The sequence below is a fragment of the Cavia porcellus genome, unplaced genomic scaffold (genome assembly GCF_034190915.1).
Source record: "Cavia porcellus strain 051 isolate PalLab524CR breed Dunkin Hartley unplaced genomic scaffold, mCavPor4.1 scaffold_9, whole genome shotgun sequence".
NCBI lineage: Eukaryota > Metazoa > Chordata > Mammalia > Rodentia > Caviidae > Cavia > Cavia porcellus.
The window spans coordinates 21,530,820-21,545,222 of record NW_026947492.1 but is presented as its reverse complement, the minus strand read 5'-3'; the positions used below and the strand labels follow the sequence as shown (position 1 = coordinate 21,545,222).

Genomic DNA, 14,403 nt, shown 5'->3' with positions numbered 1-14,403 from the left:
CAACATGGAAAGAAGCTAGTTTCTAGTTTTTGATCTTCAATCTCTTTTCTACCATTTTCCCAATCTAAAACACATAGTTCTATTAGGTAGGAAGGTTTATTTTAGAGTTATATTAATTTAAATAACAAAAGTGAAGTATTGTAAAGTAGACAAACAGACCAATGGAACAGAATAAAATGCCTAGAAAAATGATCCAGGGATTAAAAAAGACAGCCACTTCTGACAGAGTTGTCATTTTAAATCATTAGGAAAGTATACACTTTTTAATAGATATTTACAAAACTGCTGGATATTTCCAAGGGAGGAAGGAAAAAAGGAAGAGGAGAGAGGTGAAGATTATCTCGTCTTAGGCAAAAGACATTCACAGGTGAATTAAAGAAGTTAATCCAAAAAAAATTAAATTATAACGATTTTAAATGGTAACATAGGAGAAATCTTCATTATCTCAAGAAAGGAAAGACTTTATTGATTAAAAAGAAAACAGCATCAATAAGAAATTATATTGTATCATTAAAAGATAGCACAAAAATCAATATAAAAACAGAGAATCTCTTTCAATGTATTTATTGATTTGTTTTTCTCTAACCTTTACTCGTAGTTGTCAGCAACACCTAATGGATATGTTCCTTACGGGCATCGATACATACACAGATCACGTCTTGACCCTTCTGAGCTCCCCCTGTCACTCCTGTCCCTTCTGTCTCCCCCACTTCCAGAAGTCCGTTTCCATGTTCACAAAGTCTGCCTCACACAACCGACAGCACACATGTCCAGAGTAAAGTAAAACAGAACATACAAAGCAAAATGAGTAAAAGACATGCATTGGCATTTCACAAAAGCAGGAACCCAGATGATTAAGAAACTTATGAAAAAGTGCTTGATCTCACAGGCAGTGAGGAAATGCAAATTAAAACCACAGCAAACTAGCGCTAAACCACAGTAAGATAGCACCAAATTGCCACAAATCAAAACATCTCAGGATAACGTGAACTTCATGAAAGAAATCAGGCTGAAAATAATACATATAATATTGTTGTAATCAAGAGTTGTGAGGAAAATGATTACAATCAGGACACAGAATTTATAGTATTATTTTATGATGGTCACCCAGAGTTAAGCACAAGAAAGTGCAGGAAATCTGTCCACAACACTAAAGACCCAGAATATTCAGCCAAGAGCCTGGATCCCACAGCCATGTCCTGCATGAGTCTAAGCTGAAGAACTAGAATGCATGACAATGCCTCCCACAAGTCCAACTGGAGATCTAGAGCTCATGAGAAGGACTCATGCCAGTCTCTTTTACAGATCTGTGTTAGAAAGGCCCAAAAGTCAGTGCTGGAAACCAGAAAGTCTATGCAAATGACATGAAGGAGATGCGCCACTAGGTTGAGGGTTCTACATTGGGGCTGAGAAGTCATGCTCAGAATAAAGACCAGGGCTGCCCTGAAAAGTACCACAGATATACTCAGCTACAAGGAAGTCCCAAGCTCTGTCCAACCATGAGAACAGTGAAGAACATGCCAGAAAGCCAGCGTGACAAACCTCTCCTGGAGATTAAACAACACACATCTTCCCCTCTGGAGCCAGGAAGCTATGTATGCTCCATGTAAGGAGCAGAGCTCCCCTAAAGTGAACCACAGCCAGTCTTAGCAACAAGGTCCTAAGCTCCTTCGATAATAATGACTGAATTCATATCAGGAAGCCAGCATGACGAGCTCCTCCAGGTGAACCAATGGCTCCAAACAGCAACACTCAGGAGAACCCACATGCCTAGCTTCATCTTCTCCAAATCTTTTTTTTATTTAACTTTCCTTAGGTGGGCCATCTACACTCAAGCACCATGCTGATTTAATTTAGCTGGTGGTAAATTGCCACCAATTTTTAATCCATAACAAATATTATATTTAATCCATAACAAATATGATACTATGATGAAATATATATATATATATATATATATATATATATATATATATATATATATGTACTTTTTAAGAGTTGCATTCACAAGTAGAATATAATTCCAAAAGGGAACAGGCTAAGAGAATCTCTAATTTCAGAATGGGATTGTATTCATTGAGGAGTACTGTGAGGAAAGTGCTGGCACTGTTTTGTTTTTATTAACTTTCCTGTTAAAGAAATAGATATTGGTTGTATAATTATACATTAAACTATGCATATGTTTATTCTTCTGCACTTGTGTTATATTATACCATAAAAGAAAAAAACAATTCTGTGAGATACAAAATTTACCTCCTTTTTGAGGTTGAGCACAGGGTGGGGAGACCAGTGGCCATAAAGGTATTCACAATTTATTCTTAAATTGATGCTGCTTGCCCATTTGCTCATTATAATATTACAAATTACATCTTTTATATATGTTGGGTATATAATTTTATATCTAGGAATTATTTTATAATTAAACTTTAAAGATCCTAACCTAGAAAAAAATCAAGTGCATAGCATAGCCCGTGGTATAAAAAAAAAAAAGCACTAAAAATAATTAACTGTTAGTATAAATTGGTGATTAAAAAATCATTTGGCTCAAAAACAGGGGTCAGCAAACTGTAGTCGGAGGCCAAATCTGGCCGCCATCTGCTAAGTAAATGGTGGTGAGACAGAAATGATTTTACATTTAAAATAAGCGGGGAGTTGGAGGGGTTACAAGAAGAATAGTGTTGTGACATAAAAATTGCATGAAGTCCAACTTTTAAGCATTTACATAGAAAGCTTTATTCTAACACAGCTAAACCCATATTGCCCACGCCTATTGTTTCTAAAATGGTGGAGAGTGTGTGAGTGTCGTCCACAAAGCCATATTTCCCCACTGGTCTTTTACAGAAAAACGTAAGCCAGCTTGTTCTAAACAACACTTTTCCCTCCCCTGCTGCAGGCCAGTTGCCTGCTGTACTGAGGAGCCAGCTATGGCAGTGGCTCCCCCTGGACTCAGCTGTTTGAGGAAGAGCCCTCCTCCTGCCTCAGAGCAGCTTGCATGAAGGAGAGAGAACATCGTGTGTGTGGCAGGGGCTGTTGTGCCTGTCTATTCCAGCCTTCACTAACCAGGGCAGGCCCCTCCCAAAGCCCAGGGTCCTCTCTGAGAGCTCCATAAACCTAAACCGCTTCCTGCTGGAGATTCAGCTGCATGGAGACTTAGCACAAGTTGAAAACTAGGAGAAAGACCGAGCTCTAGTTTTTAATTCTAACTTCATACTTTATCAGATATGCAACTACAAGGCATGTGCATTAATAATTATGGGTTTCAGTCTCTTTGTCCACAAAATAGGATTAGTACGATCTGCTTCAAATAATTTTTTATGGGAATTAGGGATACTATGTGCAAAAATCTCTGCAAATAACTAGCATTCAATTAAAATAAGCTATTAATATTCATAAGTACCCATTCAGATGGTATTAAGAGAAAAGATTCCAACTAGACTCTGTATTACTTACTACATTTTAGTTCTAAGTCCTTAAAGAATTTTGAAACCAAGAAGTGGTGTAAAAGTATAAATAATTAATTGAGAAAGACAGAGCCAAGAAGTCGCTAATCAGCTCTTTTATCTTCTAAGGGATTTACCAGGCCCATTTCCAACTCACCTCCAAATTCAGTTGTACAGGAAACCCCTAGCCACTTCGGCACCTGTGGCTCAAATATCTTCACTCATTTTACAATTTTCAGTCATCCTCCTTGTGTCTAGGGTATTACGGGGAGCAGTCAATGTCCCGGCAAGTTACCATGGGAATGGAGTGGTCTTTGGAAACAGCCCCAGTGTGAAGACGATTCCTTGGCTGGTGACTCACCTGTTAGAGCCATTCAAGAAGAAAGACCATTTCGACCTGAAGCATGAAAGATCAAGAGCCCATGCCATCACTTGTTTATTCATATTAAAATCCTGATAATTAGAATAAAACATGAATATCTGAGAGTTAGAATGACTGTAATTAAGGCAACACCGAATTCAGTTTCCTTTCAAATTAACTAGTTATAAAATTAGATTATTACTGTATTGAAACGTGGCATAGCAAATTACCCCTCTCACTAATTCTTGGTATCTTACGTTAGGAATCCTATTTAAAGAGAGTAGAAGTAAGTCAGAAAATTATTGAAACATTATTTCAAACAAAGCAGGACATTATGTAGAGAAAATTAAATTCCCTGTTACTGTGGAAGTGGCACATAAGGAGATAAATTTGCAGATCTGGAAGGGTCGTGTAGCCCTGCCCTATGGCATAGTCAAGTGTCTCCCACAAAACTGTTGTTTTGGTCAGTTTGCAAGTGCCTACGAACTGAGTCCTGGCATTACGATTCTTCTACATCTGGTCTCCCTCAAAGGAGCCCATAAAGAAACACAGGCTTCCTTTGAATGTCTTTTTGTATCTGATGGGTCAAGGAAGAACTGATGGGCTTCATGGAGCCCACAAAAGTCTAAGGAAAAATAACATTTGGAACAACATTAACAATAATCAGCAGGTTCCTGGGGTCACACTGTGCAAGATTCGGACAGGTTTTTTTTTTTTTTTTTTTTTTTTTCATTTAATCTATAAGACAACCCATAGTATCCTAAAAGTGCTCCTGTTCATACATGAGAAAACTGCAGCTTAGTGAAGTGAAGAGAATTCCTCAAGTTTCCACAGCCAGCAAACAATCCTTTCGGATTATCACCCAAACATACACTTTGTCTGTATCCTATCCTTCGCCCTCTGGTTCTCATCATCGATTTCCCTGCTACACAGTCAGTCTCTACCTTATCACACATGATGGTTTTATTTGGTAAATGCATCTTCAGTTAGTCATTGGATATTCTCCATCCAAGTTTGCTCTGTTTTGTTTCAATTTTCCATGTGATCTCTAACTGCAACACTATTGATTTCTGAGTTCTTGCAGAGCGTGGATGGGCCTTATGGAATTTTCCTTCAGTACCAGTTAACATAATGTCACACACCAAGAGATTAATCAAACAAGTTTTCTGTCCAACTTGGTGTCTTCATGCCATTTAGGAAATGGAGCATGGTTTAGGGACAAGAGAAAGATAATGAGCCTGTCTTCTGTCCAAGCGATGTAGAGTGGCAGTCTCCTGTGATGTCCTTTGAACCAGCAGGAAATAGATGGCTTTTAATTCATTAGGGAAATCTCCTATGCCTACAAGTTCTGTCCAAGGCACCTGCAGTCCAGATCTAAGGTTGGGTTCTGGCTTCATAACTTATATTATGTGTGTAGCCTTGATCAAGTGCACTAAGCCTACCTAGAGTTCTCCTATTTAAAGAGTCCCACTGGCGATTTTATGTTCTGTTTTCTGGCTCTGTCTTGATCCATTACACCACTGTGGCTGACCAGGCACTGATGGCCCCATCAGCTTTGGCCACATTCTGCATTTTGCCTGGTGTCTACACTAAACATCAGTCATTGGAGTGGTGATAGAGACATCTCACAGCTGGACTCAGTATCTCCCTGACCATCCCAAGGGCCCTGAAATTAGTCACTTCTGATTTCCCTGCCAAACATTCAGCTGCCTACAGAGACAGAGGCCCAGGCAGTTGGATTCGAGTCTTCTCTGTACTCAAATGGGCTGCATCTCTACATTCGCTCTCTAACTACATTTGCTCTCTAACGTCCAGTGAGGGTATGAGATGAAGCTGTGGAAGGAGGCACAGGCTCCCCACACACTGTACACAAGGAGGGCACTTCTTTTCTGGGCTTCAGCTCTCCCCTGAACTCACCTGACTCTACCTTCCAGAATTTTCCAAAAAGAAGGGATACAAATATCGAAAGGCATGCTTTGCACATGCCTGCCTCCCTGGGCTGTCTCCCTCTTCTCTTGAAACTGGAAGGGCTCCCATCCTTCCTCATCAGTAGCGGTGACATCCATGTTGGGTCCTCCTCAAGAAGTGTCTGTCACCTCACCCTTCCTAAGGGTCCCAATCCCAAATGAAGAGCTGGAGGAATGGGTGGGAGAGGGGAGTAAAATTATCATGAATTTGTTATTTTATTATTCTCATTTCATACTTTTTTTCACTTAATAATCATGGCAGCCCAATGAAACAAGCAGTCTCTTGCATTTCAAAAGGAAACTGAATCCTAGAAAAATTAATTCTCCTGTCTCTGTCACATAGTAATTGACTACTATTTGTCTGACTACAAAAACCTTGTTTCTTCCACTCCACAACCCCACTGCACACTACTGAAGATACTTAACAGGGACCAACAAGCCCTTCCATGTCTTGTTTTGGGTTAATTAAGACTTCACATAGGAAGGAGGACTGGGTGGCCTCTCAGGTCTTTTTAAGACTGAAATTCAATGGTTCTCCATTTCTGCTTCTCTGTTATGTGGTGCAGATTCCAGTGACTATTTTTTTCTTTTTCATCTTCCCTTCAAAGAACGTCTGAAAAGCCTGAAGTAAGTGAATTGGGCCCCTTTAAAACTCTCTGAAGAACCCTACAATTGCATCATGGCAGTCACATAATAGTCATGAGAGGAGGTTTTCTCCATAATTCACTCAATGCACCAGAGCTGGACACGAGATACATAATTTATACAGGCAATTACACATCAATTGGTTATTAAAAGTGCCCTCATTGAGATGTACCGTATTGAGGATGCAGAGATAAATCTGGTTCCCCAGGTAACCAGCTCCAGCTCACAGACAGAAGGCAAATTTTCTGATTTTGGATTGGCACAACTTCTCTTGACCCTGCTATTCTCTGTGCCTACCGCTTGGTGCTCTGCCTGCGCGTGGGTGGAGGAACACAGCAGCAGCCAGAAAAAAAAGCTACAGTAGGAAAAGCAGCCCTGTACTTTTCTTGGAGCTCTTTCCTCTTAGGAAAAATAATTATTTCCCTAATTAATGAGACATTCACCCAAGAACTCAATCATTCATCAATTCATCCATCTGAACAGTAAGTAGTGACACTAACCTCGGTGCTAGACACTGGAGGAGCCGTGAGGATAAAAGGATGCCATCTCTCCCTTTGAATTGCTGGCTGTTTAGTGAGGAGAAACACAGGCAAACAAATAATTGCAAATATTTTGAAAAGTGCAGAAATACAAATGAAAAGTGATGGAGAGAGTCCTTTGTTCTCTCCAGGGCAGCTGGGAGAGGCTTTCACATAAAAGATCAGTGACAAGCAGAGACCTCTGATAATAATGAGAGTTCACCAGAGAGTGAAAAGGCAGTCTACAAAGACGAACAAAGGAGGTGTAAAGGCGCACTGTTTTCCATCTAATTAAGGATGTAATGCATGTCTGGGGGAAACAATTCTACAACACACTCTTGCTTTTATAACTCTGGTCAAAAAAAAAGTGGTGGGTAACAGTTGAGTGATTCTTCTGTTAACAGTGTGAATTGGTTGTTGAGGAAGTTGTGCTTGTTATTGTTGTCATTGTGGTATTCTTAAATTTTATTTTGTTTTTAATTGACACATCGTAACTCCATAGTTATAGAATACATCATGATGTTTCTACCCATGTGCACATTGTGTAATGAGCCAATCAGAGTGTTTGGCATGTCCATTGCCTCAAACATCTATCACCTCTTTGTAATGAAAATATATACAATGTCTTGTAGTCATTTTGAAATACATGGCATGAGAGAGTTTCCTTTTTGTTTTGTGTAAATACAAAATTTTATTTAGCAAGCCTAGAGCCAAACCGATGAATTCTTAAGCTCTCTGGGTGATTGTTTTGGAAATGGGATCAAGACAACATCGAAGGAAAACCGGGTCACTGTGAGACTATTCCCTTCCTGAGTTCCCTCTTTATGCCCGAGCTGGTTCCTGAAGGCCCCTTTTACACATCAGCTCCCAAGCAGTTTGCTTAATGTCATCTAGTCCATTGTATCCCCAGAAGAGCCTATGTTTTTCCACTTGTGTTTAAGATTTGGGAAGATGCCCGGATACACTGACAGTCCTTTGGCACCGGCTCCCAAGGAGCTTCCTTAGAAAAATGGAAAGAGTGACTCCAGAGACCAGGCACTGCCAATGTGCAGAAATGCAACCACTTCTGTCTGCACTGTGCAAACATCACTCAGGTCTCTGTGGGGGCAGATACCAGCCCAGTGGGTTGGATGTGTTGTAATAAAGAGGAACTTCCCTCGGTGAAGCTCAGTGCATAAAGTGTAACAAAATGGCACTGTTCACTGTCCAATCTGTGAACAAAATATATTAAACACTTCTGCACTTCTGGGAACACAGGTAGTTTTTATAACCCTATCAAGGAGAGGATAGCATGCAAATAATGCAAAGAACAGCTGCAGTCATTTAATAATCAATTGTCTAGTTGCCCTGATAAAATCTTTAATGTCCTCAAAGGCAATTTTTAGTGATGATATCATTTCTTTAAGTACACAGAAGTAAGAAATTGTCAAGAAATCACCTCTCCCCCCAAAAATCTTACTTATCTCCTAGGAGCTGTTGCTATGAAAATGCATTATTTCTATCTTATTCACCCCTTGGTTTTGTTGCTCATCAAAGCAAGAAGAGAGAAATTAACATTCATTGAGTGCTTGTTAGAAGACAGTCGACAAGCTAGATGTTTGTTGTGTGTGTTATTTCATCTTAGCTGCCCAAAGACCTGGGAAAGTTAAGATTACTGGGATTCACTAGAGATGTAGAAACTGAGTTTCAAGGGGACATAAGCACCTTACCTGGGTACCCCGCACAGAGTACGTGAAACAGCCCAAATTACCTAGCCTGTGTCTTTCTCTGACATGTTGCCATCTTCATAAGTGGCTTTGCTGGGCCATGTCACACAGCACAGTTAATCTAGGAAGACAGGAGGATTTGCAGGTCCACTGTACTCATCCTACGTGTCTATTGTGTGATGAGAACAAGGAGTGAAGCACAGTTGGGCATCCTCACCAAATCACCGACTGAACTTTCCGCAGATACCTGTTCACCCACCCAGTGCTCTGTGTCATGAATATCGCACTTCCTGCACTGTCCCAAAGGCCTGGGTAGGAACCGTGAGCAGAACGTTTTAAAATCTCCTATCCCCACTATTTCCATTTGAGAGTAGGAAGACTTCACAATATTACAAACATGATAAAGAAGTAAATATTACAATATAGTAAAAGACCTAAGTGCTATGGAAAAATAAACAGCAATGATATGGAAGCCAGTCACAGCTGTGGGTATTGTCAGATAACTAGAATAGCTACATTTGACTGATTTAATTTCAAGAGAAAAGAAAAGTATGCATTTTATTTAGCTTGTTATCTTTTTTCCCCCAAAGGTATATTTTTTTTCATGTTTGATATAGTAAATATAGATCAAAGACCTTCTGATTACCTTCATGAATTTGGAGGTTGGGAATCAATTGTTTATTGTCTCCTTTTTTCTCTATCCTAATCAGTCATTAAGCTTAACTGCAAGAGAATTACCAATGGAAACATAAAGAACCAAATGAGTGAATAAATAAATAGTAACAAGAAAATGTGAAAATTCAAGGGTAGGGGAGCTTAAATCAAGCCCATTTCTCACTAAACTCTGTCCTCTACTTCTATGATCAATACCATCAAAATAAGGTCTTATCCATATGTAAGAGATGGTGGCAGGGCATTGACACAGACACTGCACCAATACAATGCATTCAAAAAGGACTGAGAGATTACTGTGGAGCACGTTTATGTTCCAGAAACAAATGCCCCAGTCACCGGTGGAATTATAAATCTCTCACCCTGAGAACAGAGTCACTAAGCCATCACCCCAACATGGGGGCAGCTTCAGATGACCACGTGGCTCCTTAGATCAGTTTTGTGCGGAATCCTTGTGAGGCACAAATCAGCCATCTTCTTGGTAGAGACAGACTCAGAGGACAGATCATTAGAAGATAATGAATCTGATGTGCCTTCTGGACCCTAGACCTTTTTGTAGGAGCCAGAAAAGAAGGGGCTATGTTCTCCTGATCAGGGAAGAATTTGTTTCTCCCTCTAAACTCATCATGCCTGGAAGACTCTGAGCATCACACCTTCCAGAAGCAGGTCTTACCTCTGGAGTATTCCTTTAAGGATACATAAGGAATATAAAATGAGATGTCAAAAACTACATTCCATATGAAAGGAGAGAAATCAGCTGATTTCCCTCTGTGAAAATCTCCAGTGGCTGCAAAGAGACCCGATTAACAGGAGAAGGTAAATCAGAATAATTCAGTCTTCTCCGCTATTTCCCCACAGCCATCCTCCAAGGGCTGTTTGTCACTAGGTGTTTTTGAAGCGTAGACTCCCCTGGGACTCAGCTCCCTTTCATCCCTCCTGTGCAAGGCAAGGCCTGCTAATCGCTCTGGGGAGAAGACAAGACAGCCCCACTAAAGCTGCTATCGCAGGAGGCACAAGGGGGACTGTAGGGCAGGGAGGCGGGACTCACAGCAGCCCCTGTGCCTCAGCAACCTCTCCCTCCTCATGCCTCTTCCCTTCCGCCATGTTGATGAGGCTGGTTAGCAACAGCCAGCTTTAAACAAACAAAGTTCCTTCATCTGGAATTATTCACCATGTCCCTTCAAGTCTTTCACGACTTTCACATGTTTCTCAATCTGATCCTCCTTTATCACCCTTTTCTGTGGATCTTTCAATCTGCTCTCCTGATGTTCACATTTTCACTACATTCTCTGCTGATTTTTCATGAGTCCTAAACCAATAAGTAGGCTACACAAACTCTCCAAGATTGGAAAGACAGTAACGTAGGCATCACCATCGAAGTGCAAAGCAAACTGAATTTTCTGCACAGTGAGGGCATGTAGAGTGGTTGCTCTCTGTGTATACCTAGAGCAGAAGAATCATAAAATTAAATGGCTCACATAGATAATCTTAATCTGGTGCACACCTGTCATCTCAGCACCTAGAAATCTGAAGCAGGTGGGCAACAACAAAAAACAACCATGACAAAGAAATCCAAGACAGTTCTCAAACAAATCTTGTAACATTTCCCTCTTTTCTATCTCATTTTTCTTCTGTATATAAAGCAGCACTGGTGGTAACAGATTCACCTGAATCTGGGGGAAGCCCTGGCTTTATGCTCACTGGCCCGCTGCCACTGAATATATTTAACAAACAGAAGCCCTGACCCATCTTTCTTAGAGTCCTCCATAGGTCACAGTCTTCTTTGCCCAGCACAACCACTATCCATGAGAGAAGACTCCTGGCCACCCAACAGGATCACACGCTGGTCTGTAGTTTACAGCGTCATTCTCCCCTCCAGGCTTCTCACCTTGCATCCTCCTGTCTGCTTCTTCTCACCTCCAAGGTGGGAGAAGCAAAAGAAGAAAGAGACCCAAATAGGAAGGCAAGCTAGTTCACCTTTGCTGTCAAAGGCCGCCTTCTCACACCAGATAGGCTTGAGTAAATAAAACCATAGCCAGGAGTTCTGCTTGCCTGACCTTCATGCCTGAGCGCCCTGCAGGAAAACTGCTATTAACTGCTGCCCTTAAATCTCTCTGAATGTGGCCTTCTGCTGAAGCCCTCACCCCAATATGTAATTATTTCTTACGTCTTAAAGTTTCCTCTGACCATCGCCACCTCATCTTTCTCTTTTCCCCTGGAAGGCTGCACTACTGGGAGAAACAAACCTCATTTTGTGGATGCAGGGGTTCTGTTTAAGGCAATAGAGAATTCCAGCAGGGATATCAGCACTGTGGCAAACACACAAAAAGTAACATACATTTCCAGGGGAACTGCATGGAAAATATGCCTATCTAGGACCCACCGCAGGTCAGGAAAGACTAACTTTGCCTCATATTTGCATTGTGTTTTATCACTTACAGACCTGTTTTCCCGAATCTCCCCTCTTAATTATTCCCTCCCGTATAGGCATAATTAGCATGCACGTCAAGGGAGGAGAACTGAGGCTCTGAGATGCTGGACGATGTATTTAAGGTTCCACAATGATGGACGGGACTCGGGATTTGTTTTTGTTTTTTAAAAAGAGGGGAAAAAAGCAAAATCTAAGCATTACAAATGGGTAACTGAGGAGCACTACACCAAGTGTGGAGAACTGAACATGGGCCTGTGCCACATTCATGACGCCAGGGGCTGCAGGAAGGAGATGACTCCACTTTGAGTCTTTGACCCTAATCTTACACCTACCGCACAGCCATCAGAGCGGGTCCTGTCCTTCCTCTGACATTGCACAAACACTGCTTCTCTAGTGCAGTTTCTGCTCCTGCAAAACAAGACTTTAGAGCAAATAATCACTGTCGCTTCTCAAGAGTTCTAGATCTCCCACTACCCACCCCCAGACCCTTGAGCCCAAGTGCACAGATATCTCTACAAAGATTCGGCAAATGGAAAGGAAATGATCTCATAGATGGATTTCTCTACTTTTTAAATTTGTCTACTGTCTAAAAATCCCTCATCTCATATCCAGATCACTTTTCTAGCCAGACTTAATCTACTCTTCAAGTCTGATCATTTGAAAAGTAAGGGAAAGAACGGAAGAAAAAGAAAACAGGGGAAAAAGGAAGGAAGGAAAAAAGGAAGGATAGAAGGATGAAGGGGCAAAAAGAAGGAAAGAAGAGGAAAAAGAGAAAGAAAGGGGAAAATAAGCCCTCCAAGGCCCTCGCTGTGCAGGTGGCTCCAATCGCCGCTTCTGCTCTATTAACAGCGGACTTCACTCCAGGGATGATACACTCTGCAATTTGTATGGCAAAGACACATTTTTTGAAACCAAACTGGTTATTATTGCGGAGGCTCCTGCCTCAAGCAACCATTTGAATGTTTTTTCTCCCTGAAATCTGAGCATATTCATCACACTGTGCTGCGTTCTTGGACTTGTAATTAATCACGGCTCGTTTCAAGCTTTGTTAATTAATAGCAAGACCAGGGACCCAGTAGAAGTCCCAAATTTAATCTGTAGTGTTTTAAAATTATTATAATCTGCTAGAGGAAGAACCATTAGCTCTTCAAGGACATTTAAAAAAAATTCTAGCAGTGCATTGCCAAGAATTAAAAAGAAATAATGTGGTAGTCTTAGTGAAGGAGAAACCCTGACATATTTTGTTTCACGTTGGTGAGGTGGCATGTGTCCAGCAGGGGGAGCAGAAACTGAACTCAAAGCACCATGTTTTTAGACTTCTACAGACTTAATAACTGAAAGATGGATAAAGAATCCCAAATGCAGACCACCTGGGAGGTTTTAGGACTAACATAATCAACATAGCAGAGGGACGGATTCCCAGTGTGGTCTGGTCTGATAAAACTAGGAAAAAGTAATTATTTCATGTCTGTATTCTACACTTTCCAGACACTAAGTGAGTGGGGAAAGTCCCTGAGAATGAGCACCACTCCACAAGAAAGGAGAGGGGGGCATTGTTAAAACAACATGGTTCCAGGTGAATAAAAAAAACAGTTCACCTGAAGTTATACTCATTAGTTAGTGACCCATCATACCGGACCATAACTTCTATTGTCTTCCATGCTTTGTTTTCTGGGACTGTGCCTCTCCCTAAGCTGGAGAAGAGCAGAGATGTATGTGCCTGTCTTTAATTTTTACAAATCAAACATAACTCAATTACCATTCAGCCATGAATTATATACATCCCACTTTCTGCCAGCTCCTTACCTGGAGATCAGCTGTTGAAGACTTTTGATTTTGAGATGTACAACAGGAGTATGCATGCTCTCAGGTCATTACTAGAACAATGTTGAAACATTCTAGAAAAAAATAGAATTTATGCATAAATGTATTCAAGTGTAAAGAACGCTGAAGGAATGACTTTCTAACATGCTCAGCATGGAACAGAGCTCTGTGTTCTGTCTCTGTTAGAACCTGCTGCCCTGCTTCCCACGCCAGTTGCCCCATTTCAGCCACTCCGAACTTCCTTCATCCCCAGCATCTGGATTTACAGGCTGCTGGAGCCTCACAAAAATACTCCCTTTGCCCTGGCTTCCATAGGAATTCTGCTCCTACCTCAAGATCCACTCAAGACATCCATTTACTCTGAAGCCTTCCCTGTCACCTGCAACCATTCTTCCAGGACAATTGCACCTACTTCTGTGTTTAGGTATCTATGACCTCACCACACTGCTGTTGGGAGCGGCTGCAGCTGGAGATCTGTCACACCTGTAGGGCTGGAGCAAGGTCATCAGGACAACAAAGGGCACTTGGGGCAAGCCACGTGAACAAGCTGCTCCAGCCCAGAAAACACCAAGCCCCAAGACAACCCAAGCAATGGGTTGCTAGGTAAAGGGGTGTCCTGTGACTGTATCTTGATAAATGTATAAATAACCCTCCCTACAGTGATTGCGCAGTTCCTCTCCTCACACCTGGAGAGAAGGCTCCATCCACCAATCCCAGTTTTCTGTGTCTTCTTGGTTTCTTCACCTCCTGTCCCTCTTCATGGTCCCCAATCTAGGAAGTTCAAGAGCCACGTGGGTTGTGACACTCTGATTTCTAAAGAATTTGTGTATGTTTTTCCT

General features: G+C 41.3%; 1 long non-coding RNA gene across 1 annotated transcript in view; it reads right to left on the bottom strand.

Moving 5' to 3' along the window:
* LOC134477543 (uncharacterized) overlaps positions 1 to 3,830 on the bottom strand; it is a 36,873-nt gene extending 33,043 nt beyond the window's left edge. Inside the window, exon 1 of the long non-coding RNA XR_010049560.1 lies at positions 3,598 to 3,830. This is a non-coding gene — a long non-coding RNA (uncharacterized LOC134477543). The remainder of the gene's footprint in view (positions 1 to 3,597) is intronic.
* Positions 3,831 to 14,403: the final 10,573 nt, after the last annotated feature.